Consider the following 23,385-nt stretch of genomic DNA (forward strand, 5'->3'; position numbering starts at 1 on the left):
TCTCAAACAACATCACATTGTGAGATACTTTGGAAAATGTAGTGGTGCACACTTACCTATATAATGCGCGCGTGCGTGCGTGCGTGCGCGCGCACGCACGCACGCACGCACGCACGCACGCACGCACGCACGCACACACGCACACACACACACACACACACACACACACACACACACACACACACACACACACACACACACACACACACACACACACACACACACACACACACACACACACACACACACACACACACTTTTTTTTTTTGAAATTATTTGAAAAATGTATATAATAGTTGCTTTAGAGATTTTAATTCTTATTACAAAGCATATATTAACCACTTCAGCCCTATATGTACTTAGGCTATTTGAAAACAGCCGATCTACAAGTAACGTCGCGTATTACAGTTTATTTTGTTTGGCTGTAAATGGTTTCCAAATTTAGTGGGAGGGGCCCAATGTGAATCCCAATTTGAGGGTCCGCTACTCAATGCAAGGGCAAACGTCTCCCTTGTGCCTGCGTCTTACCGCTGCATTGATATCTGACCTGCTTGTATAGGCCTATGTATATATTGGACAGACACACTACACATTTACACTGATATATATTCATGCCACGATACTGATTGATCAGTCTTAATTGACTTTGGTCTTCTTGATCATTATTTCTTTCTCAGTTACGTGGATAAGTTTGTCTCAAAGCCAGCTTATAACCCTCCACACAAATGTTACTTGTTGATATTATCTGTTAATGACGACCTGATCTGTGAGCAGGAGAAAAGGATTCAATATAGGATATTGTCTGTCGGGCAGAAACCATCTCCATTCAGTGCTATTGAACACCCTTTACGTCTTTGTGTGGGTTTTACAAATATTGAACCAATGAAAAGTATTAAAAAACACTTCTGACTAAACCTCCTAACTCCATTGGATCCTCAAACTGTCGTTCAAACCTCCTAACTCCAATTTTTGGAGATAGTTGTTTTGTCCATCATTGATTGGAATGACCAAGTCTGATGACATTAATGGTCAAAAACCTAACTCCACGTGAGCTGTATTTGGGTAAAGTGATGATAATATAAGGACACATTCAGCAAAGATATAAACACGTCTGTTTTTACAATGAAAATAAAAATAACAACTAGAAAGTACTGTTCCTGAAGAAACAGTGTGGGATCGCTAAGGATGAATGTTGATAGTATCACACTAGAAAGTACTGTTCCTGATTAATTCTGTCTTACCTATTTATATTATTTATATTGTGATGTCACGTGAAGCTTGACCAATCCAAGAACGGGCGGAATAATAATAATAATAATAACTAATGAAGATAACATTAGTGTGATCGCTGAAGCGATCCCACAATGATCGCTGAAGCGATCCCACAATGGGGACTGAATAGCCGGACTTCGCTTGACGTGTGTGCAGAGGAACAATTCCGACATCCCCATGTATGGACGAAAGAGGGACAAAAGATGGACAGACATTTATCCCCATATATGGACGAAATAGGGACAAAGCCTCATGTAGGCCGACCCTCTGGGTCTGGCAACAACAACAACAAATAATGATCATATTCATTATCTGTTACAACGCAATTTGTTCAGCTATTGCTTTGTAGCCACACGGTATTGGTATAGGATGCAAAGAAATCTCAGGCACAGTGTGGTCACAGTCATATTACTTCCAGGAGAATAAGCGGCAGTTCACAAAGACATCTGCACAAATGTGTTCAGCTAAATTAGCATTTTAATTCCACCCAAGGTGGCGCAGAGCTCATAACCACTGTCTCCCTTATCGAGTCAGCTCAATATCCAAAAGTCAGATGCAGAAATCAAATATGAGGGAATGCTGAAGAATGACATGTTTCTTTTACATGTACGGTAAAACATATTTGTGTTATAATGCTACAAACTCGACAGTTATTAAATGCCATTCTCAACACATTGTTGAAACAGTGAAGGGCCCTGAGTAGTTACTAGTTGCTGTGACTAACCACTCCTACACAGACAAACCTTGACCAATCTCAGATGAACCTAACCTACTTTGCAAATACAGAGTAAACCAAATAATAAATGATTGCAAAGGAAGCTGAAACACTAGATTTTTTAAAATAGAGGTCAAATACCAGTAGCATGTGATGTGGACCTAAACAGGTTATGAATTGAAGGATCATCTATTTTCGCTATTTTGCCGACATTTACGACAAAGTATAGGGCTTAATGTTTAATCAAAGGACAGCTGTGTGAACTCAAATTACATATCTGGTTCAAATGAGTTGTAGTCTGCTCCAATTTCGGTGTCAGCAGAACAAGCTTGATTGTTCTGTAGCCTGTAATATTGTCTGCATGCAGTGTGCCTTGCCAAAAGTCCTGAGAAATACAATGACTTGCCAAGATCATGACTGTAAATTATTCGGTAGTTGCACCTAAAATGTTGTACGACAGGAGTGTGAATATGAAGACACAGGTAACTGTGAGAGAATCATTTATGAGTGCAGCAAACTGAACTTATACCCAAACTCCAGTTGCTTCTAAGCCAGCAGGGTACAAAAGGTGTTAAAATTCACATCATTATTCTCGCCTTTTCACACCTGCCAGCAGAAATAAGGGTCTGGCACAGGAGCAACTGGTTGACAGATGAAAATATATTTTCTTAGTACGATTCCTCTACAATATCTAATTATTTGTATTTAATTGCTCATGTATTCACCTGTAATCTGAACTTAAACACCAGCCAATTAAGTAACAATAGTAAAAGCCCCACTAGCAGCCCCTAGAGGCCATTATTTCTCTTACAAGTGTGGCACTAGAGGAAAGGCCATGAATGGGTGCATCAATATCAATAGGGTTCATCCTGCAATCAGCCTGTTATGGGATGAGGGTGGTGCTAGAGGAGACGTTATGGCGTCACTCAAATACTTAGGATCGTGTATTAACATATATATTGTTTATATGTTGCAGTATTATTGTTAAAGAGCAACATCTATTTAACTGTATTTACTAATAGATATGCAGAATGGTAGGTTAAAGAGGCAGTATATTTGTGTTGTTTAATGTCATAGTATTTTGCAGAGAGTCCAACCGCTAATCGGACCAAGCCTGACAATTTTTCATTGTGTTTATGATTTATTTTATTGTTATCTTCATGTACAGGAGCTGGAGTCTGTCTAATTCAGTGCAGAGCTCGAGCAAGTCATGTCATGTATGTGTTAAAAGGTTTCAGAAAGCATGGGATTTTTTTTTTTTTTTAAACTAATGGTAAAAGAGGTTTGATTGTAGTGTGCATGTTTATGTAATTTAGTGTATTGACTATTTTGTAAAACAACCTATACACACACAAAGCAGTTCCCCTTGGTTTTGGACTTGCTGAGCAGCAGAGCTGGAATCTGTATGATAAAGTGTAGAGCTTGACCACCTGGTATCCATTCCCATCAGTTTGCTGCCAATAAACAGGGCACCTGCCTGAACAGAGACAGAGTGCCGTGTTGTGTCTTCAGACCCAGTCAGCAATCAAGACAAGTGGGGTTATGGTTGCAGTATTGCATATAAAACAATTCCACTTCAATGCCAACGTTTATGGACATGAACATGAAGGCGGGCTGACATTAATCTATTTGAATTATGTAATGTATTTATTAGCTTTGTCATAAAATCACACACATTGAGCCATAATACGTTATTTGAAGGACAGGTTAGTTTGCCAATTCATTCAGTTAAAAAAAACAGCAGCAGGCCCAGCAACACTGGTCAATAAGCTCGATGCTATGCACGGTAGCCATATTGGCATGAAATTGGGCCTCTTCCTCACTTCCATCACAGGTGTTACCAATGATACTGTCCAATTTGTGTAGCAAAGCCTGTCCAGTGAGCCAACATGCACAATATCAAAGATGCTTAATTTACTGTAGGAAGGTACGCCATCCCACGCTTCACCTCTAGGTGCAAAACGGTCTTCTAAGCTTAGTGGGCTCCGTCTGACGTCAGATCTCGCAAACGTTCTATGATTACTTTTGCTATAGATATTGCGAGAGTGCGTTGCTGGAACAGCGAAAGGTCGATAACAAAGTTGATTTCCTCCTGATTTGTCTTCTTTCACTATCATGCTTTTTATTATTTTTTGCTGGTGGGAGAGACATGTCATGGCTTACTTTGTAAAATAACCAATGCTGTGTGTGTGTGTGTGTGTGTGTGTGTGTGTGTGTGTGTGTGTGTGTGTGTGTGTGTGTGTGTGTGTGTGTGTGTGTGTGTGTGTGTGTGTGTGTGTGTGTGCGTGTGTGCGTGCGTGCGTGCGTGCGTGTGTGCGTGCGTGCGTGCGTGCGTGCGTGTACGTGTGTAAGCGAAGCGTATACAGCACACATTATGTTGTGATAATCTCCACTTGCACACAAATCAAATGGGGAGATTAGATACTTTGTTTCACACATTTAAAAGACACTCCTAAATTTAGTTACAGTGCGCCCAGAACCCTGAATATCCACCTCAGCTTACTGTTTGTTTAGAGACACAACTGCACACAAATGTGAGCACAGGTTTAGCTAATTAGTTTTGTATAAGGAATAATGTCAGATCTTCACCATTTTGGAAACCTTTCTTCTTTGTCTTCAGTAGTTGTGCTCTTCTGCACTGATTATCACTTTTTCAATGACTTGCACCTGTTAGTTCTAGCTCCTATACTTGCACACTTGCCTAACATACAACTGTAGATATGTTTGTGCACAGTTGTGTTTCAAAACATAAAGTAAGTTGGAACACAGCTGTTAATTGCTGTTATGAAATACCATTAAAATATGCAGTCATTGGCCAATTCTATTTTTAAGACTAGAAAAAGAAAAATGTGAATAAAGAGTAGTTAGTTTATATAGTTTGGTCATTACTTTTGATGCAGTAATTGTCTTTTTTCTTTCTTTTTTTTTATAGATCTGAAGGTCTGAAAAGTCCTTAAATTGTCACTTACTTACTGACTCAGTGTCTCACTGAATGTGACGAGTACCTGGCTTGATTAATCAAAAATCATGTTCTAGCCAAGGTCAAGAGCAGTCTGCATTATTTGTTGCCAGCTTATCAATTCTTCATGGCATGCAATAACGAATTCAGCACTTTCTATTAAGAATGAATGAACTCATTTCATTTTGGTATGGGGTGTGACTGGATTTTTAATTAAAATTGCAGGTGTGATTCATGCTGGATGTGGGTTTGAGTGTGAACAAAACTGAATCTCTCTTGACTGGATGTAATTGAAGAGTAACTGATTCCCACAAACGGTAAAATACATAGTCCTTTACAAATGTAGTGATTTGCTAGATTGCTTTGCACAGATTAGTCAAAATGTGTAATCTTACTCAGAAATGGTTTCACTGGTGCTCCACGTGATAACCTTTTTTTCATTTCTAGACTTACTGTAAGAACATCTTAATATTGACCTGCTTTGGCTCTCTGGTTTATTCAAAGGTATTCTTGTAGTTACACGAGAAATAAAAATCATAAAAACAATGCGTTATGTTGACAACAAACAAATGCAACTACAAATAAATTCATAGTTAAAGTTGTTTATGTGTTCATTACATAAAGCTGAAGTCCAACTGGTAATAACCTCCCAGAACAAGCTTTGTAAATTGTAGACAACTGCAACTAAAACAACCTTATACTGTAGGTATCTTTTCAAAACCTTGAGAAACATTAGAACTCTACAAGAGTTTCTGATATTGACTTTGTGCTGTACAACACCACCAGCTTGTTAGCTCTAATGAAATTAGCAAAGATATGTCCTGTTGACTGATGACAGATAAGTAATCACACAGATGCTCCCTGTGCTTAAAAGGAATTACAATTAGGATGTTTAACCCATCCGCTCTTTGGATTAGGCTGAATACATCCCATACATATTAATGTTTGATCCTCTTGTGTAGCTTTTGAGCTCTTGAACCAGAACAATTAGGTGTGGATTAAATGCCTGGTACTCTTGTGGTCCAATCATATGCAAATGTATAGTGTTTAAACACTGCAATTAAAAGGTATTACGTTAAAATGACTTCATAAACAATCCTATGGTTCACATTACATGCCAAATGAGTAAAACAGTCTGGTGCTACATTATGTATAGTATTACGATGAGTTACAAACTTTACCCTCCAAGTGAAAAACTAGTTGGAACATGAGGTGCCCTATTTAGTTGATCTACAGTGCAAAGCGGCTCATCTAAAGGTTGCAAATGCCTTGGGAGCTCGCCCAACTCCAATTTTGCTAGTTAATTATATAATTATAATTTAGTCCCCTTTTATGGTTCTTGGGGTATTTGTCACTGCACATTTTGAACATAATCGTTGCTGTCGGGCAGAAACCTTGTATCTCCATATTGCAACGTTTTTTAAATGTAAATTAATGCCCTACTGTCGTCATACTACAGTGTCCCACAAAGGTAGCAAAAAATAGCCGAGCTACACAAAGTGCCACTAATGTTGTGCGCTTGTAGATTGAGTATTTTTTGCCATTTTTGAAAATGTTTAAAGTGAAAGGGAAAGTGGTTAAGTCTGTCTGTGCGTTTTATTAAAAAAACAAATTGAACCAACGAAAAGTATTAGCAAGAGCTTATGCCTAAATAACAACATCGGATCCAATGGAACCCATTTCCTGAAAGGTAACCTTTTTGGACATAAAAGATTTCTGCCTGACGGCAGTGGTATGTGAAATTCACCCTCTGAATTTAACCCTCCTAAATATTAGGAGCAGTGGGTGCTATTAATGCCAGCACCCGGGGAGCAGTTAAGGGTTAAGTAGCTCAGTGACACTTCACACATAGACTGGGTGAGCCAAGGGGCCAACCGGGGACCTTCTGATTCCCAGATGGCCTCTCTACCCATTCAGCTGGCTGATAATGTGGGCGCACAGTAAGGTGCAAATGGGTTGCATTTAATCTAAAATAAATTAGACAAGTCAGAATGTCATCTCCCATTCCATTTAAGAGTTGAGTTTGTCTGCACCTGGCACATTGTTGTTTAAATGACAGATTCGGCAAGTTGGAGGAGATGTGAGTGATTTTCTGCAGAGGAAATGGATTTGCTCATGTGCAAGGTGTGAGGGCATGCAACCATCTACGGGAGCAGCATTAATAATGTGATATAATGATGCCAGGAGACCGGGAAACACAATCTCTCCGTTCACTGAAATATCAAGTAGAAACGAGAGGTGGACCACCCGCAGTGGCCGTGCTGCATATATTGGGACCAGAATCAAGCCTTCCTCCTGTAATGTCTCCTCATTTATGTCCAAGAGATATCTGTGATATTTTGACATATCAACTTAATAATGCTTATTCTCAGTTAGGTTCTTTAGTCAAGCTACCTATTGAAGCATTACAGGGACAAGTGTGCAGTGCTGTTGATGATTCATCTGCCAGTTTTGAGGGCAGAAACAATTAATGTTTTTTGGAGCCTCCCAGAACGGAAAAATGTCTGGTGCCGATGCAATATACCGTTTGGATAATAAACTGGCCCAGCTTACTTTTTGAACCTTTCTTTCATCAATGTCATCTACCATGTTGACAATGAGTGTTGCGTGTGGATGGATTTTGATTGCAGGCAGTGTGCGTGCGTTGCAAACCCACATATTAGATCAATCTACAATCTAATGTGCTCTTTAAACAGCAGGGAGATATTGTGCTGGGGGACTGTGCTACACTTTAGACTAGGTCAAAGCCGGTCTAAGGCACAATTACTTTCAGACTTTTCTCACTCCACCTAAGATAGTACAGTATGTGCCAACAATCTGCCTTTGTGTTTTTTGTTAGGTTGGCTAAACTAAGAGAGAACTGAAGATCAGAGTTACTGAACATAAAAGCAAGTGTTTTTTATGATGAAAAATGCTGGCATTGTGTTTTGTTGTGGGATTTCTATTTTTATTCCTAACTTTAGATTTGTTATCTTTTTGTGATATTGTATTTAATATATTATGATGTTGATTGTACGACAATGATGATTGTGTAATTCTGCATACTAATGACGTTATCACTTATCAGCTATGTAGGTCACTTCCGCTTAGTTGGTTGAAACGCTGAAGAAGGCCAGAAGGTCAGAACACGTTCATTTCTATTTGACAGCTGCTGCGGCACATTAAACGTATTAGTGACTGTGGATGTTTCCTTTGACTTATGTGTCATTAAATATCTGCACCCGGTATTGACCTAAGCTCGTTGAATTGAGGCCTATAGCCTTTTGAAGAAACAATGCACCTGAGAACGTCTTATTTTAAGACGGGTGGGTGCAAGCACTGTACATATACAGCACTAAAAGGACAACTGCATCAGTAGGCTAGTAGCCTGCCCCAGCGCGTCTGATCTAGAGGGGCGGATTCAAAATCTCCGGCAAAAACAACGATCTGTGCGCCCGCCCCCGCCCCGCGCCCCTCCTCCTCCCCCAATGTGCAGCATTGAGAGCCCTGACGTCACAACATTTGGAGCGACTCCCAATGCACTCTGGTTGGTTGGGGAAATCATTTAATGAAAGGTTGACTCCCACTTCCTGTGCCAGAAATTTCAACAGCCTGGTCCAGGCTTTCTTTTTGAGCAAAACGCAAAGGAAAATAAAAGCCTGGAGATCGAGGCTAGTAGGCTAGTAAATGAACAATGACAATAGGGCATAGCAGTGGCGGACATTTTGTGGTGTCACAGATAGAAAACCCATTCATTTCCCCATACAGATTTCCGAAAAAAAAATTATTTTTGTCCTGGAACCAAGCCATCCAGGCTCCTGGTGAATCATGGCTAAATGACTTTGAAAGGTGCTGCAGCTCACACATAAGGAAATACCTTTTAATGCATTTCTAACGCTATAAAGTGGAATACATATTCATCGGGTGTCATGGAGCTCCATCAATCACTATTCATGCAGTTCTTACAGTAAATAAATCAATCCTTTTCTGTGTCTCCATGACTACTTGACAGCCCAATATATCATACCATAGATAAACTGTGTGTTCATATAAAATGCACATTGTTCACATAAGATTGGTTTAATGTCAAATACTGGGAGGAGTAGGCAGCAGCAAGCAAATCAATTCCAGAACACCCCCCCCACCTTACTGTCAACTATATCTTCTCTGCAGGAGTCGTTCCAATTCTATTCCTCTTACATCTACAGTAGCCCAGGAGAATACGACAGATTGCATACCATCACTAGCCTAACATCAAATGTCTGTACAGCTTAAATCCAGACCATGACTCAACAGTGGTCAGTAACATTATAAAATAATTTCTGAAATCAACAGGTAAACTGTAGGAATGCCGGAATAGGAGTGAGTTGAGTTAGTTAAAGCTGCATTGTGCAACATCTATCATGCCTGAAAATAAGACAACTATTACTGACACATATGTCCATGGTCCCCCATGCTCTTTCTTAACCACTTAAACCACAGCATCCATATTGTGGGGACAGCTTTTGCTGAAAAGAGCAGACGACAAGCTCGGCTATATTCATCGAAAGCTTTCCCCACAATAACAGAAAACAGAAAAGACACTAGTATAGAGCCCTGTGGGACTCCGCTAAACCATATGGGGTTTAAGGTGACTAGACCAGCCTACTAGGGACCAATGCATATATGGAGATCCTGGATGTCATCAGTAGTTATGCCGATATATGGGTATATTGGTCGATTGGCGGCTCTGTACATCCGGATCTCCATGTATACCTACTGTATAGATGGGCATAGATCGCCGCTTCCGGACAACTGCCTACAGGGTTGCCAGATCTGCTTATTATAATTTCCCGCCAGATTTTATTTGAAAATAGCCGATCTACAAGCTCACAACGTGTCGCATCGCGACGCGTTGTGAGCTTGTAGATCTGCTATTTTCAAATAGCTGATGTATATGTTAAAGTGCTCATGTGGCCCATAGTCGCTTCTTTTGGGCTGGTTTTCCTAGACCTGGTTGCTTGTTTCTCTCACAGAATCTGGCAACACTGAGTGCCTATCCGGCCGACTCGATGCCGGGCACTGCACTCCCTCGGTCGTCGGCGACGCGTGCCGAGTTTGAAGTCGATCGGTCGGACGGTTCTCGAGATACTACAGATGGACAGACGGACAGAGATTTCCCACATTTATTCTGGGAGATGGCATTTACAGAGGTGTTGAGGTTTGCTTCTCAACTGCGGTGCCTGTCCCTTGGCCAGTAACTCTGACAACTCAATTGGCAGTGTTTGTGGCAGGAGATTGTGTCATTGTCACTGCACTAGAGTACTGTACTGGTTGGTTGGGATGCCTGTTCAGTAGGGAGAGGAACTGCGGAAGATAGCATGCTCTTCCACTTGCATTATGCTTTCTCCGGGAAAAAAAAACCCTCCTCACTGTCAGGTGAAAAGAAACAGCTGGTGACAATGTGTATATTGGAGGAGACACGTGTTAGTCTACACTCTACCCAGATCAACAGGGGGTTGGCAGTGACAGGGACCACAGCACACATGGGGAATTTGCAGTGTATAAATTTGGGAGCAAATTAAAATAACACACAGTTAGCCAACCAGGCTGACGGTCAGCTGAACACAGCAGTTCATCATGCAGCTTCAAGATCGAACGTTGTTAAATGACAATATTTAGATGGGAGGTAATAAATACCAGAGGAAGAGACATACAAATTGAATTTTCAGAATACAAACTACATTTGCAATACATCATTGATATTTCTTTATTTCAATTTTAAATATATTTTCATTGAATTATTAAAATATATGACACTATTATTACCACTTGAGTTATACTTAGTTGTCGTGCACCAAAAATAGCCGATCTACAAGCTCACAGAATAGAGGGCTTAAGTTGTTAAAGGGGTAGTTCACCCCCAAAATAACTTTTGTTCTATGGATTACTCACCCCATGGAGCCTTGAATTCATGGATATTTTTTTGTTTTTGTCGCATTCCTTCCTTTATTATTTGATTATAATAAATTTGTCCCCATTGATTCCGGTAGGAGACACAAATGCATTTGTGTCTCCTACCGGAATCAATGGGGACAAATTTATTATAATCAAATTATTGGCTTAGGAATGTGACAAAAACAAAAAAATATCTATGAATTCAAGGCTCCAGGTGGTGAGGAATACATAGAAAAAAAGTTATTTTGGGGGTGAACTACCCCTTTAAATCTGAACATAGCCAGAGAGAGAGAGAGAGAGAGAGAGAGAGAGAGAGAGAGAGAGAGAGAGAGAGAGAGAGAGAGAGAGAGAGAGAGAGAGAGAGAGAGAGAGAGCTATCAACATTCCAGTACAGTCTGTACATTATACATAATACAGTAGCTATGTACTATAATGGTGAGGTAAAGAGAACAACAGTAGTAAGTATAACATGTTAACAAAGACTGTACAGTTTGCACAGTCATGACCCACAGTCCTGTTACAGTTTATATCACCTTATAGCCTGGGGGTAGAAACGATCCCTGAGCCTGCTGGATCAAGAGCCAATGCTCTGGCATATCTTGACAGCTGCAGTGCATACAGTTTGGGCGGACATATGGCATAATGTCATTCAATTATGAATGACATATGCAAATTCGACAAAGATTGCACTCAGTAGAGTGCATATTATGCACTCTACTGGGTGCAATCTTTGTGGTTTTATGTAAAACCATCCAGTGTTTACAGAAAATAAGTAATCACATCACCCACATATTTACATTTTAAAATACATGAGAGTCAGAGGTGTTAGCTTAATAAGCTATTAACACAGTTTATCTATGGTATGATATGTTGCGCTGGCAAGAGTCATGGAGAAACAAGAGTCACACAGAAAAGGATTGATTTATTCACTGTAAGAAATGCATGAATAGTGATTGATGGAGCGCTATGACACCCAGTGAATATGGGTTTGGATGAGAGATGACTTATCAATTTACAGCCTAGCCTAATCACCTTAACGTAACATTAACTTTTTTATTCTTTGAAAATGTTTGCCTATAATGACATACAGTATGCCAAAATAGGGACGCTCGGGTTAATGTGATTATGAGGCTCACCCCTGTTACCGCATTGTATCGGGCCAGCATCAGATATCCAACTGGGCCGAAATCTTATATGGTAGGTCCGTGGAACCAAGCAAGCTGGTGTAATGGAAATGTGGAAAACAATGCCTGTCACATAACCTTATCACGACACAAATAGATTCAAATAGCTTGGAATAAATGTTGTATAGAGATCTTTGTACTGTACACACCGTCTGCATGTTTACCATAAGCAGAAGTGTTCTGAAACAGTAACTATCTAATCCACAGAATATTGCAGGGTATTGATACGCTTATTTTATGTTTAACTACACATTTATGCAATGCCTTTGTAGCCTTCGACACCAAGAAGCAAAGCCCTGAAAATCATTTGCTAACTTTTATAGTCAACATGTTTAACTTCTAAAGAGCCCTTCATTTGACATTCATTATACTGGTTAGCCTATAAATAAAGCAACGTTCTTAGTAAGGACATTTGTTGTTGCCAGACCTGGGCTTGCCCACAAGGAAGGTGAGACCTAGCCTAAACCTCAAGAGACAACTCCGTTATGCCGACCCATCTGCCCCATGGTGTGACTATTATTTCCCTGTAGCCTATAACCACTTAAACCCTCTATACTTGATGAACTTGACCTCAGTAGGCTCTGTACTTGGCCCTCTCTTTTTGACCTTCTACAGCAAATCTTTTTTGGCAACGTGCAAGGCGTTGCAACGCCTTGTGAGCTCGTAGATGTTCCACCCAGAATAGGGATGCTAGGGTGGCTAAATGATGTGCAATGAAGTAAGCAGGCAAGTAAGTCCTGCAAAAAAGTAATCATTAAATAAAACAAGTCAGCTGTAGCAAAAAAAAGTTTGTAGTGGGGGGAAAACGGAACAAATGGATATTCAGCTGGTGGACAGTATTGGTAAAGGAAGCCTAATTAAGCTAAACTTACAACAAGATAATCCAGTACGGGGCCTTGGCCTTGTATGAGTGAGTGAGTGGTTGTGTATTTAATTGATACAGTATGAGTTGCTGGATTTTCACCATCCCCAATAGTAAAACGATTTAGCTGTAATTGGCTTTGACTGTAAGAAGAGTTTGTCAGAAAGTTACACGTTTCATTTTGCCATGGCTACATCCCATAGCCTGGAGCTAGCTCTGGTCCAAAGCGTTAGAAGGAGTTCTCCATAACTAGAGGTTACGAATGTAACCCCGGTTTTAGTAGGTTCGGAGTTTACTACTCACTATGGGATATCAGCGCCCTCAGGCGATGAGACAGAGCAACACACACGCTCCCGGTGCCAATACTGATTGGCTAAGGGTATGTCACGAGTCCGGAAGACCCGGGAGTATAAAGCTCCCTCGTGACGTAGGCTCTTCCTCTTAACATTCTCCTCTCTGCATGCCAAATGCGCACAGAAAGGGGTGTCTGGTGAGTAGTAAACTCCGAACCTACTAAAACCGGGGTTACATTCGTAACCTCTAGTTTTACCACGGTTCTCCGTTTACTACTCACTATGGGATTCATAAACCCCCCTTGAGGTAATGAGCCACACAACCCTGACAACCCCGCACGCCCCTCAGCTCCTAGGTCACGTCCCCCCCGGACGTGACCTAAGACCCCCAGGCCATAGGTCCACGACCTCACGGCCCCTGGGCGCCCCCCCAGCCCACCGGGCTGGGGTGCGGGATAGATAACAAGAGTAGGCCCTGACAGACTCTAGAGTCTGCCTTATTCACTAACAGGCAGACACAGTCCGCCTCATAATAATGAGGAGCAGGGCCCTATCCCCAAGACACAGCCCTGCTGGTCCCAAGGAAACCTAAAGAGGAAGTCGGAAGATACGGAGAAAAGGCCCCAAGCCTACTCCCTATCCTCCACTGACCTGGAGGCAGCAGCCACACCCAGGACAGCGTGCGCCATTGATGACGCCGCCACGTCCAGACTGTAAAAGGCCGCAAAAGTCGACGGTGACGACCAATTTGCAGCCGCACAAATCTCCTGGATCGAAGCTCCCTTGTAGAGAGCCCAGGACGTAGCCATGCCTCTAGTAGAGTGGGCCCTCAGACCCCCCGGGACAGGGACACCACTACTCACATAAGCCAGCTTAATGGCATCACGGATCCATCTAGAAAGCGTCGCTTTGGTGACCGCCTTCCTCTGAACCCCCACGCCAAAAGAGACAAAGAGTTGTGTCGATGAGCGACTGGCCGCCGTCCTCTGGCAATAGAGCTTCAAGGCTCTCACCGGGCAGAGGCAATGTAACCGCCTGTCCTCCGCCGAAGCGAAGGGAGGCGGATGAAAAGCCACCAATTCAACCGGATCTGGGGCCACCACCCCGGTCTTTGTAACGAACGCCAGGTTTGGTTTAAGCAAAACCCTCCTGTCGTTGTTCAGAAAATTCATGCACTCCGGGCTCACCGAGAGCGCATGCAAGTCACTGACCCGTTTAGCCGTGGACAGGGCCACCAAAAGGACCGTTTTTAGACTAATGACCTTCAGGTCCATAGACTCAAAAGGCTCGAACGGGTGACGGCACAGTGCCTCCAGCACCACCGTCAAATCCCAGACTGGGAACAGTGGCCTGTTGACCGGTCTAGCTCTTCTGGCGCCGTTCATAAATCGGCGCACGAAGTTATGCTGACCCACCGTCTTGCCATCGTCGAAACCTAGGTGGCAAGCCGAAATGGCAGCCAAATATACTTTCACCGTCGAGAAGGATAAACCCTGATTTAGCCTTCCCTGTAGAAAAGTAAGAATGCTGCCCACCGGGGCCTGGACAGCCACCACCACTGGTGACTGCTCCAGACACCAAGATGCGAACATATTCCATCTGACCTCGTAAGCTTCCCTTGTGGACATGGCCCTCGCACCCTGGATGGTAGCCACCACGTCAGGGGGGAAGCCACATGAATTCAAATTCGCCCTCTCACGGGCCAAACCCATAGGTCTAGGTCCTGAGGGCGCTCGTGGAACAGCTCGTTCCCTCCCTGCCTCACCAGGTCTGCCCTGGGAGGGAGGGGCAGAGGCGTATCGTAAAGGAGCGGAGCTATCTCCGACCTCCACGTGCCCCATGCTGGAGCCACCAGCAACACCGACAACCCCTGGAGCCTGACCCTCTCCAAGGTGGGGAGGATCAACTCCATTGGCGGGAAGGCATAAAGCAGTTCGCTCGGCCAACTGTGTGCCAAGGCGTCCATGCCCATGGAACGGTCCCCCCTCTTCACTGAGAAGAACCGATAACACTTCGCGTTCTCTTCGGAGGCAAACAAATCGACCCGTGGGTGACCGAATCTGCGCCAGATATCCTTCGCCACTACCGGGTGGAGTGACCATTCCCCGTACCGGAGACCGCCCCTGGACAGCAAGTCCGCTCCGAAGTTCAGGAGGCCCGGTACATGAGACGCCCGTATGGACGCGAGCCGTGACTCGCACCAAAACGTTATCTTGCGTGCTAGACCATCCAACACCAGGGAGGTCAAGCCTCCCTGCTTGTTGATAAAACACATGGTTGTCGTATTGTCCGTTCTGACCGCGACATGACAACCCAAGATCTGTGCCTCGAAATGTTTCAGAGCGAGGAAAACCGCCAGCAGTTCCAGGTAGTTGATGTGAGCCGACTGCAGTGTCGGATCCCACAGTCCCCTGGTCCACCTGCCCTCGTGGACGGCACCCCACCCAGTCAAACTGGCGTCCGTGGTGATGACTTTCCACGAAATCACAGCTCCTATACTGACCCCCTGGGACAGAAAGGCTGCCAGTGACCATGGTCTGAGTGCCTCCACACACCATGGAGACACCATCACAAGCCGACGACCTGAGGTGGGAGGGATCCGAAGGGCCCTCAGCCACCTCTGAGCGGGTCTCATGTAGAGCCTGCCTAAGCGGATTAAGTGAATGGCTGAGGCCATGAGACCTACTGCTTGCATGCATTGTTTGTAAGTAACCTTCCGCCCCAGGCGGAAAGATCTCACACAAGCCAAAACGCTGTCTGTCCTCTCCTTGGATAGACGTGCCCTGAGCGTGTTCGAGTCCAGCGAGATTCCCAGGAAGGTGGCCCGCTGGGACGGAACCAAAACGCTCTTCTTGACGTTGATTGTGAAACCCAGTGACGTCAGATGGGAGATGGCCACGGCCGTGTGCCGTGCCACCTCCTCCTCCGAGCCTGCGGCTATCAACCAGTCGTCGATGTAGGTCGACAGACGGATTCCCTGTCTCCGTAGTGGAGCAATGGCCGCGTTGGTACACTTCACAAACACCCGTGGGCTCAACGACATACCAAAAGGGAGAACCATGTACTCGTACACTTCCCCTTCGAAGCCGAAGCGCAGGAATTTTCTGTGCGGGGGATAAATTGGGATGTGGAAGTAAGCATCTTTCAGATCGATACTTGTCCACCAGTCGCCCTGACGCACCGTGCGTAATAACTTCACGGTCGTTAGCATTTGAAAATGAAAAACCTCCAGGAACCTGTTGAGTCCCTTCAGATTCAATATGGGTCTTACGCCCCCCCCTTTCTTTTTCACCAGAAAATATTCCGAATAGAACCCCAGACGGTTCTGATCCGGAGATAATTTCTTTATCGCGCCCTTGTCTAGAAGGGAGGCTACCTCCTCTCTTAAGGTTTTGGCCGCTTGGCCCGACGCTCGAGTGTACAATACCTTGTCTGTCATGGGCGGCTTCCTGGCAAACTGCAGTCTGTAACCCTTGTGAACGGTGCGCAGCACCCAAGGGGACGGCTTGCAAAGTTTCCATTGATCCAAGCATTGAGCGAGAGGCTTGTTGCTGGATGCTGCCGTCGTTAGTTTCACTGGTCGTGAAACCGTGACCATGGGAACCGGAGACGCTAAAACTCTGCTCAGCGGAGCTACAGCTGTGGAGCTCGCTAGAGACAAAGGAGGTCGCGTCGATCCTGACGTTCTGCGTGAAGAGATCACGTGGCCTAGTGCGGAAGTGTTCCACACTATCCCCTTGTTGCCTACAAGGTCCGCCGCCATCTTGTCTAGGCCCCTCGGCCTGACTAAAGGAAGCGACGGATCCGCCTCTACTGACGGAGGCACTCTGTTGCCCTCCAGAGGCTGGCGTGACACGGTGCACGGCAGGCTGTAAACATTGGGGTGACCCTCGGCCCGCGCCGCCATTTTGTAAACCTTCCTTTTCACAGTGGGCCTCTGGCGCCCTCTGCTGGATGGATGGTAAAAATGGAAATTTTGGCGTGACCCTTGTACATTGGCGTTTAGAATTAGCAATGGATTTAATACCTTTGTCTTGTTCATAGCATGCACAATATTCATCCCAGCAGCGCTTGGACAGTCTCCAAAGGGACTGTCCAAGCGCTGTGGGCTCATGGTTGGAGGGCATTGATACGGAGGGGCCCCCCCAAGGGGGGTCCCTCCGCATCGCCGCTCTGAGGCGGGTGAAAGAATGAGAGGTTTTGTATTTTTCAGAACATTTATTTGAAACACACTTGACACACAAACACCCTGGCAAACAACATGTGGACAAGTTAAAACAGCAGAGGCCTGGCTCTGTAACACTGTTACTTTCTGTCGCTTGTTTTCCGTCGGGGCCATGAAAAGGCCAAGTCTTTTTCCCGAGGTGACCAGGGGGGCTAATCCCCCCCCACTCCATCCGTGTGGATGTGGGGGGGGCAGCCGAACAACCGGTAACACCGGGGGGCAAATGTCAAACACGCTGCCCGCGACCACGTCCTCTCCCGCCGCCGCGTCGAATGGATCTGGGGGAAGAAGGGGGAGGGGGGGAGCGGAGGTCCTTGCGACGGACGTCGCCGACTCCCAGCGACATGGGCCCTTCCACTCTGGTGGGACGGGCTGAGGAGTTGCGGGAGCTGCCGCTGGCGCTGGATTGGCGAGGCGAGGAGAGTCTCCCCCTTAAGGCAGACCTCTCCTGGCGGGGTCTGCCAGGTTGGGGAGACCTCGGGGCCAAAAGACCCGCCGCTGCCTCTTTCCGGGCCCTCGCCGACTCCGTGGAGTCCTTCAGGTACTTTTCTGCCCCGCAGAAGAGGTTACCTGCTGTGAGTGGAAGGGCCAGCAGCTTCTTTTTTGCGTCGATTTTCTGCGCGACTTTTGTGAAGGTGGCGAGGTCGAGCCACCGCACCCTCTCGATGGTCGCGCAGTCGTCCAACACCCGGCCGGTCCAATTAATGGCGTGTTGGGTGCAGGAGATGGTGAGCTGGTTCAAGCGATGCAGCTCCTTCGCGTCATCGCCCCATTTTTCCTTCAGCTCCGCGAGCCGCACGGCAGAGGAGCCCTGGAGGATGGTGACGGCGTTGAGGGTCTTCGCGACCTGTCCGGCCACGGCGTAGGTCTTTTTCAACGCCACGGAGGATTTTCTCAATTCTTCATTGTAGAAAGACGGTGTGGCGCCCCCAAGCACCACCGTACCTGACTGCATGTCCTCCAGTCCTTCTGCCAGCACCGGGTCCATCGGAGGGACTTCGATCAGCCCCAGGTCCCTGGCGGAGATTAGGTCGATGGGGAAGGCTAGCCTTTGCGGGTCTTGATGATCCCCCCAGGAGCTCATCAAGGCCGTCTTGAACCCCATTGCTTCAGGGAGCTTCTTGGACTCCACCACCCGTGTTGGTGGAGCCTCCAAGCCCTGGAAACCTACTGCAGTAGCGGTGGCGTTGCGGCTCTCCACGGGCTGCACCAAACCGCACCTGGCGATGGCCCGCTTGAACACCGCCGTTACCGGTTCGACGACCACTTCTTCGACGGTTTCGGGGTTTTCGCCTATCCCGTCGGCGCTCGCCATGGACACCTCTTGGACCTCCTGGTAAGACGCGAGGTCCAACTCGTCCTCCAGCTCCTCGAAGGCCAGTGACTCCTCGCTGTCGGCCAGCGAAGCAGCCCAGTCGTAGTGTCGACGGGGGGAGGTGGAGGCGCTGCTAGTTAGCTGCGGCGGCGATATATGCGCAGCGGCAGCGGCGGAGGGTGGCGTCAGCGTCGTCGCCGCTAGCCGCTTCATCTTCGGCGTCGGCACCGGTGGGGGTCCCATGAGTGTCTTCTCGGGCGGCACTCCTGGGGTCCCTGTGCCGGTGGCGGCGGAAGCTCCGGCTGAGTCTTCCCTGACCCAGCGGACCAGGGTCTCTACCCTGTCCAGCCGGGCGTCGAGCTGCTGGCTTGTGAAGGACGAGCACCCATGGCACTCGTCCCTCTCGCCCTGGCGCTCCTTAGCGGTGAGCGCATGGTCGACGAGGAGGCGACGAGGAGGCTACAGCTCGGTCGTCCGCAGGTCCTCGGTGGTTCCATCTTGGTCCTCGGTCTGGGAAAACAACAGGCTAAAGCCTAGCCAGTAGCGTAGCCTAGTAGCTGCTAGTATTAGCCTAGCCACTGAATGAATGAATGAGCTAGTAGCTGCTAACCGGTGTTAGCAGCTAACCGGCTTTTTCAGCTAACCGGCTTTTCCAGAACAGACCAAGAATTAAGGAAAACTGAGAGGATAGGTAAATAATAATACTTAATAATAAGTTCCGGGAGAAAACTTATTTGCAAGGATTTTCCCGTGGGGATATACTCTGTATTCCCGCTTTGGGTTAAGTTGTAAAATTTCTTGCTTCTTGTGTGTGAATTTCTGCGCATTCGCTTGCAGAGTGGAGAAAAGAGGAAGAGCCTACGTCACGAGGGAGCTTTATACTCCCGGGTCTTCCGGACTCGTGACATACCCTTAGCCAATCAGTATTGGCACCGGGAGCGTGTGTGTTGCTCTGTCTCATCGCCTGAGGGCGCTGATATCCCATAGTGAGTAGTAAACGGAGAACCGTGGTAAAACCCTATGGGACTTTCGAGCCTTTGCGCACGCACCACAGGCTGCGCAGCCTCTCATCTTTAGTAAAAAAAAAATAATAATCCTTTTTGCTACTCACCAAAACAAGGAGTTGTATGGAGTTGAAAGCCTACTCTACTTAGTGGAAACACTCGGAGCCCCCCACCTCATGTCTAAAATACAGTTTTTGTCCAGAAAATAAAATATTTCACCGGAAGAAAAAATCTGGTCAATAGAAAAAATCCATTGACCAGATCTGTACAGGGCGAAGTGGAGTAACCAAAAACTTCCTTCCAATGAAATATTTTCTTTTCTGGCCAAAAAGTGTATTTTAGACGTGAGGTGGGGGGTTCTTTATTGATGGTATTTCTTACCTTTTGTATTGCTGTATACTTTCCTTACTCTGTAACTTTGTATCTCTGCTGTGTTGCCTCTGGGCGACTGAAATCCCCCCACGGGATCAATAAAGGTAGGCCTATCTATCTGTCTATCTATCGGTCTACCTTAAGTGTTAGGGCTGTTCAGGTACTCAATACTGTACTAAAAGTACAGTAATGACCAGATATGTTGACTAACAATTATTTATGGATGTAAATACAGTCTAGTTTCTGTTGCAAAATCGCTGCTCTTTTTAGGCGTGTGTGAATGCAGACCATATTATGGACCCTCATAAATATATTTGTAGAGTCTGTAAAATGTCTGTAATCTGCCCCCCCCCCATCCTAAAGTAGACAAACAGCCCTGAGTAGTGCTTACATTGTAGCCGTCATGCGCCTGTCTCTTCCTGTGAATCACAAGGAATTAAGTAATTAGTACATTTAATTTTGAATTGATGTGTACACACTGTATAACTATAAGTCCTTAGGTCTAATCCAAATGGAGTGTTCTCAACAGTGTACCCAAAGGACAATTTGGGTATTACATTCAGACACAGCCTTTGGCCAAAACATCTTTAGCTCCTGTGCGTGAAAACAGTTTCTTGCATTTCTCATTAACCCATTAAGACCTGATGCCGATTCTAAAAATTGTTTTCTAAATCCTAATCGTTTTTTTTTAAACATAAAAAAATATTAAAAATATAAAAGATATTTAAAAAAATAAAAATAAACATCTAAAATCTAAAATATCTCAAAATATTCAGTTCCAGGGACCCCCCGAAGCAAAGAGTTACAAATGTTCGCTTTAAAAATATCTATATTCAAAGATTTGCACAAATGTTCGCGATTTTTCAAAAATAGCAGATCTACAAGCTCATAACGCGGCACTCGGTGCCACGCTTTGAGCTTGTATATCTGCTATTTTTTAATAGCCAAATAAATCTTAAAATGCGTTCCCGGATTGAATGGATTAAACATTGCAAATTCACTTTGCTTCGTGTCTGCTTTGAATTTCATGGCACAGTTGATTAATGCACGCCTTATTTGTATTATTCATTATTTATTTGTCTCAGAGGTGCAGAACTACAACCTGGACCCCCTGACTACCAACAAGCAACAACAACTGCCCCCCATGTAAAAACCATTTCAGAAAATGTTTTCAAAGCAGAGAAAAACACAACGTAATAAGCTCCTGAGAAACGATTAGCCTCATTCACCCAGAGAATTACATAGGTGTTTAAAGAAACGGTAAAGCTGGCTATAATCTGGAGATAATTGCAGCAAGGAGGATGTTAATTTTCGCACAATAACTCTTTTCCAAGTGGGACCTATTTCAAGTTCAAGTAGGGATGGGGAATAACAGATAGTTTTCCAACCGGTAAGCCAACATCATTATCCGGTTAATTAATAGTTATAAGGCTGAAAAAATACAGCTATGATCAAAATACTACTGTTACTGGCTACTTGCAAGCTATCAAGCAAGCTTCCAGTCTGAAAATTGACAACACGGTGGAATTAATTTAAATCGTTTGCTCCCATGGATTGGAAGTGAATGGGGGCACTTCTGGCACGGATGTGTGACCGTACCCTTATGCATGATGCACAAACCTGCACCTTCAAAATACAAGCCATTTGGACCTTTTCTCTGATACTTTACAGTTCATCACATTGGTATGTTTTGGATCCCACAGGCCAGTCCGAACCCATCAGTGGCAGTCAGCTCGCTTGGAAAATAGATTTTTTAACCTCAATGGGATGTCCATTTGTACATTACAGACCTGTAAGGGTCCATTTGGACCCCATGGTCCAAGCCGAACCCGCAGCTGAGAGCCAGTGGTCTATGCAGTACGTGGCTTTTATTTCCTTCCATCAAATAGTAGTGGTATAGATTTGTCCAACCTAGTTAAATGGGATTAAACTCTTAAGCCCTATCCTAATATACAATTGAGAGTCCCGTGCATGCGCGACGGTCGGTCGTATACGGTCGGTCGGTCATCTACCGTCTACTCTCATACGGGTCCTTTTCATACGGGTCCTTTTCAACCCCTTTCCTACAGTTGCGAGGTTTTGCGAGAGAAACAAGCAACCAGGTTTATGAAAACAAGCCCAAAGGAAGCGAGCCCTTCAACCCGCTGTGTCGAACTCTAGAGAATGTCTAGTTTATACATTGTTGATACATTGTTGATGTATTGTTGAAAATTGCTGATGTACAAGCTCACAACGCATCGCGATGCAACATGCTGTGAGCTTGTAGATTAATTAATGCACAACGCTTTGATTCTTAATGTTTTAGGTTTGTCTCAATTTAATTAGATTTATTATAAGACACATATCTTCTAATTACTGTATGCTGCTAAGGCGTAAGTCATTTAGATCTCATTTGCTTGTTTTAAGAGCCATTAAAACATAGTTAAATCCATGCTGTTTACTAATTTTGTTTTAATTGCAGCATGTGACTAAATGTGCTGTTTACCGCTTTCAGTGTGTCCTTGATTTGTTTCCCATGCCAATCATACTGTATGATGACACTTAGTAAATGTAATTGATGGTAATATTATCCATTCGTTCAAACCTTTAAAATAGATACTGGTTACGACTGCATGCCATTATGTAAATAATTTTAGAACAGAGAAAACAAGGGGGAAAGAATAATTAGTGGATAACGTTCATTCTGGGGTATAATATATTTACTGTATTTAATAGAGACTCAAGCATCTAAAAGAGTTGATGGTTTATTTATTTTTCATTTATCCGTTATTTAGCCCCATTTGAGATTGTTATCTCATCTTCAAGGGAGCAAGAAGCAACAAGGAGCGTATAGTAGTTACACTTTCAAGGAATCATGTAGTGAGGCCTTCCTACCACATAGCAAAACATTTTTACAGCGTACGTGAGATAACATCATACTATCCACATCATGGCCACATATTTGTACAGTCTGGCTATGTAAAGCCTAGTTTTGCGATTAGCTCAATTGCAACTTGCAACCACATGCAATAGAATCCCAAGAACATACAGTCCACACTCCACACCCAGGCGCCAAGCTGCGACTGATTGCTGTTTCAATGGTATTGCGACAGTCCCTCTGGCATGTTGGATAAGGGATATAGACTGTAAACAGCAGACAGGGCTTATCCCTAAAACTGGACGGTGACCGTCCACATCAAGGCGATTATCTATCAAAAGAAATCATGTGACGATTACAAGTAGAATTGCATAGCCTTAATATAGACCAGGGATGCCAATGTATTACTGT

General features: G+C 44.7%; 1 protein-coding gene across 1 annotated transcript in view; it reads left to right on the plus strand.

The window, feature by feature from the left end:
• The window catches only part of LOC308078920 (uncharacterized protein), a gene marked incomplete at its 3' end in the record, with an annotated part of 69,979 nt that overhangs the window by 3,670 nt on the left and 42,924 nt on the right, over positions 1 to 23,385 (plus strand). The gene's annotated exons all lie outside the window — the stretch shown is intronic.

Source organism: Gymnoscopelus braueri (genome assembly GCF_963280865.1).
Source record: "Gymnoscopelus braueri genome assembly, chromosome: 22".
NCBI classification, from domain to species: domain Eukaryota; kingdom Metazoa; phylum Chordata; class Actinopteri; order Myctophiformes; family Myctophidae; genus Gymnoscopelus; species Gymnoscopelus braueri.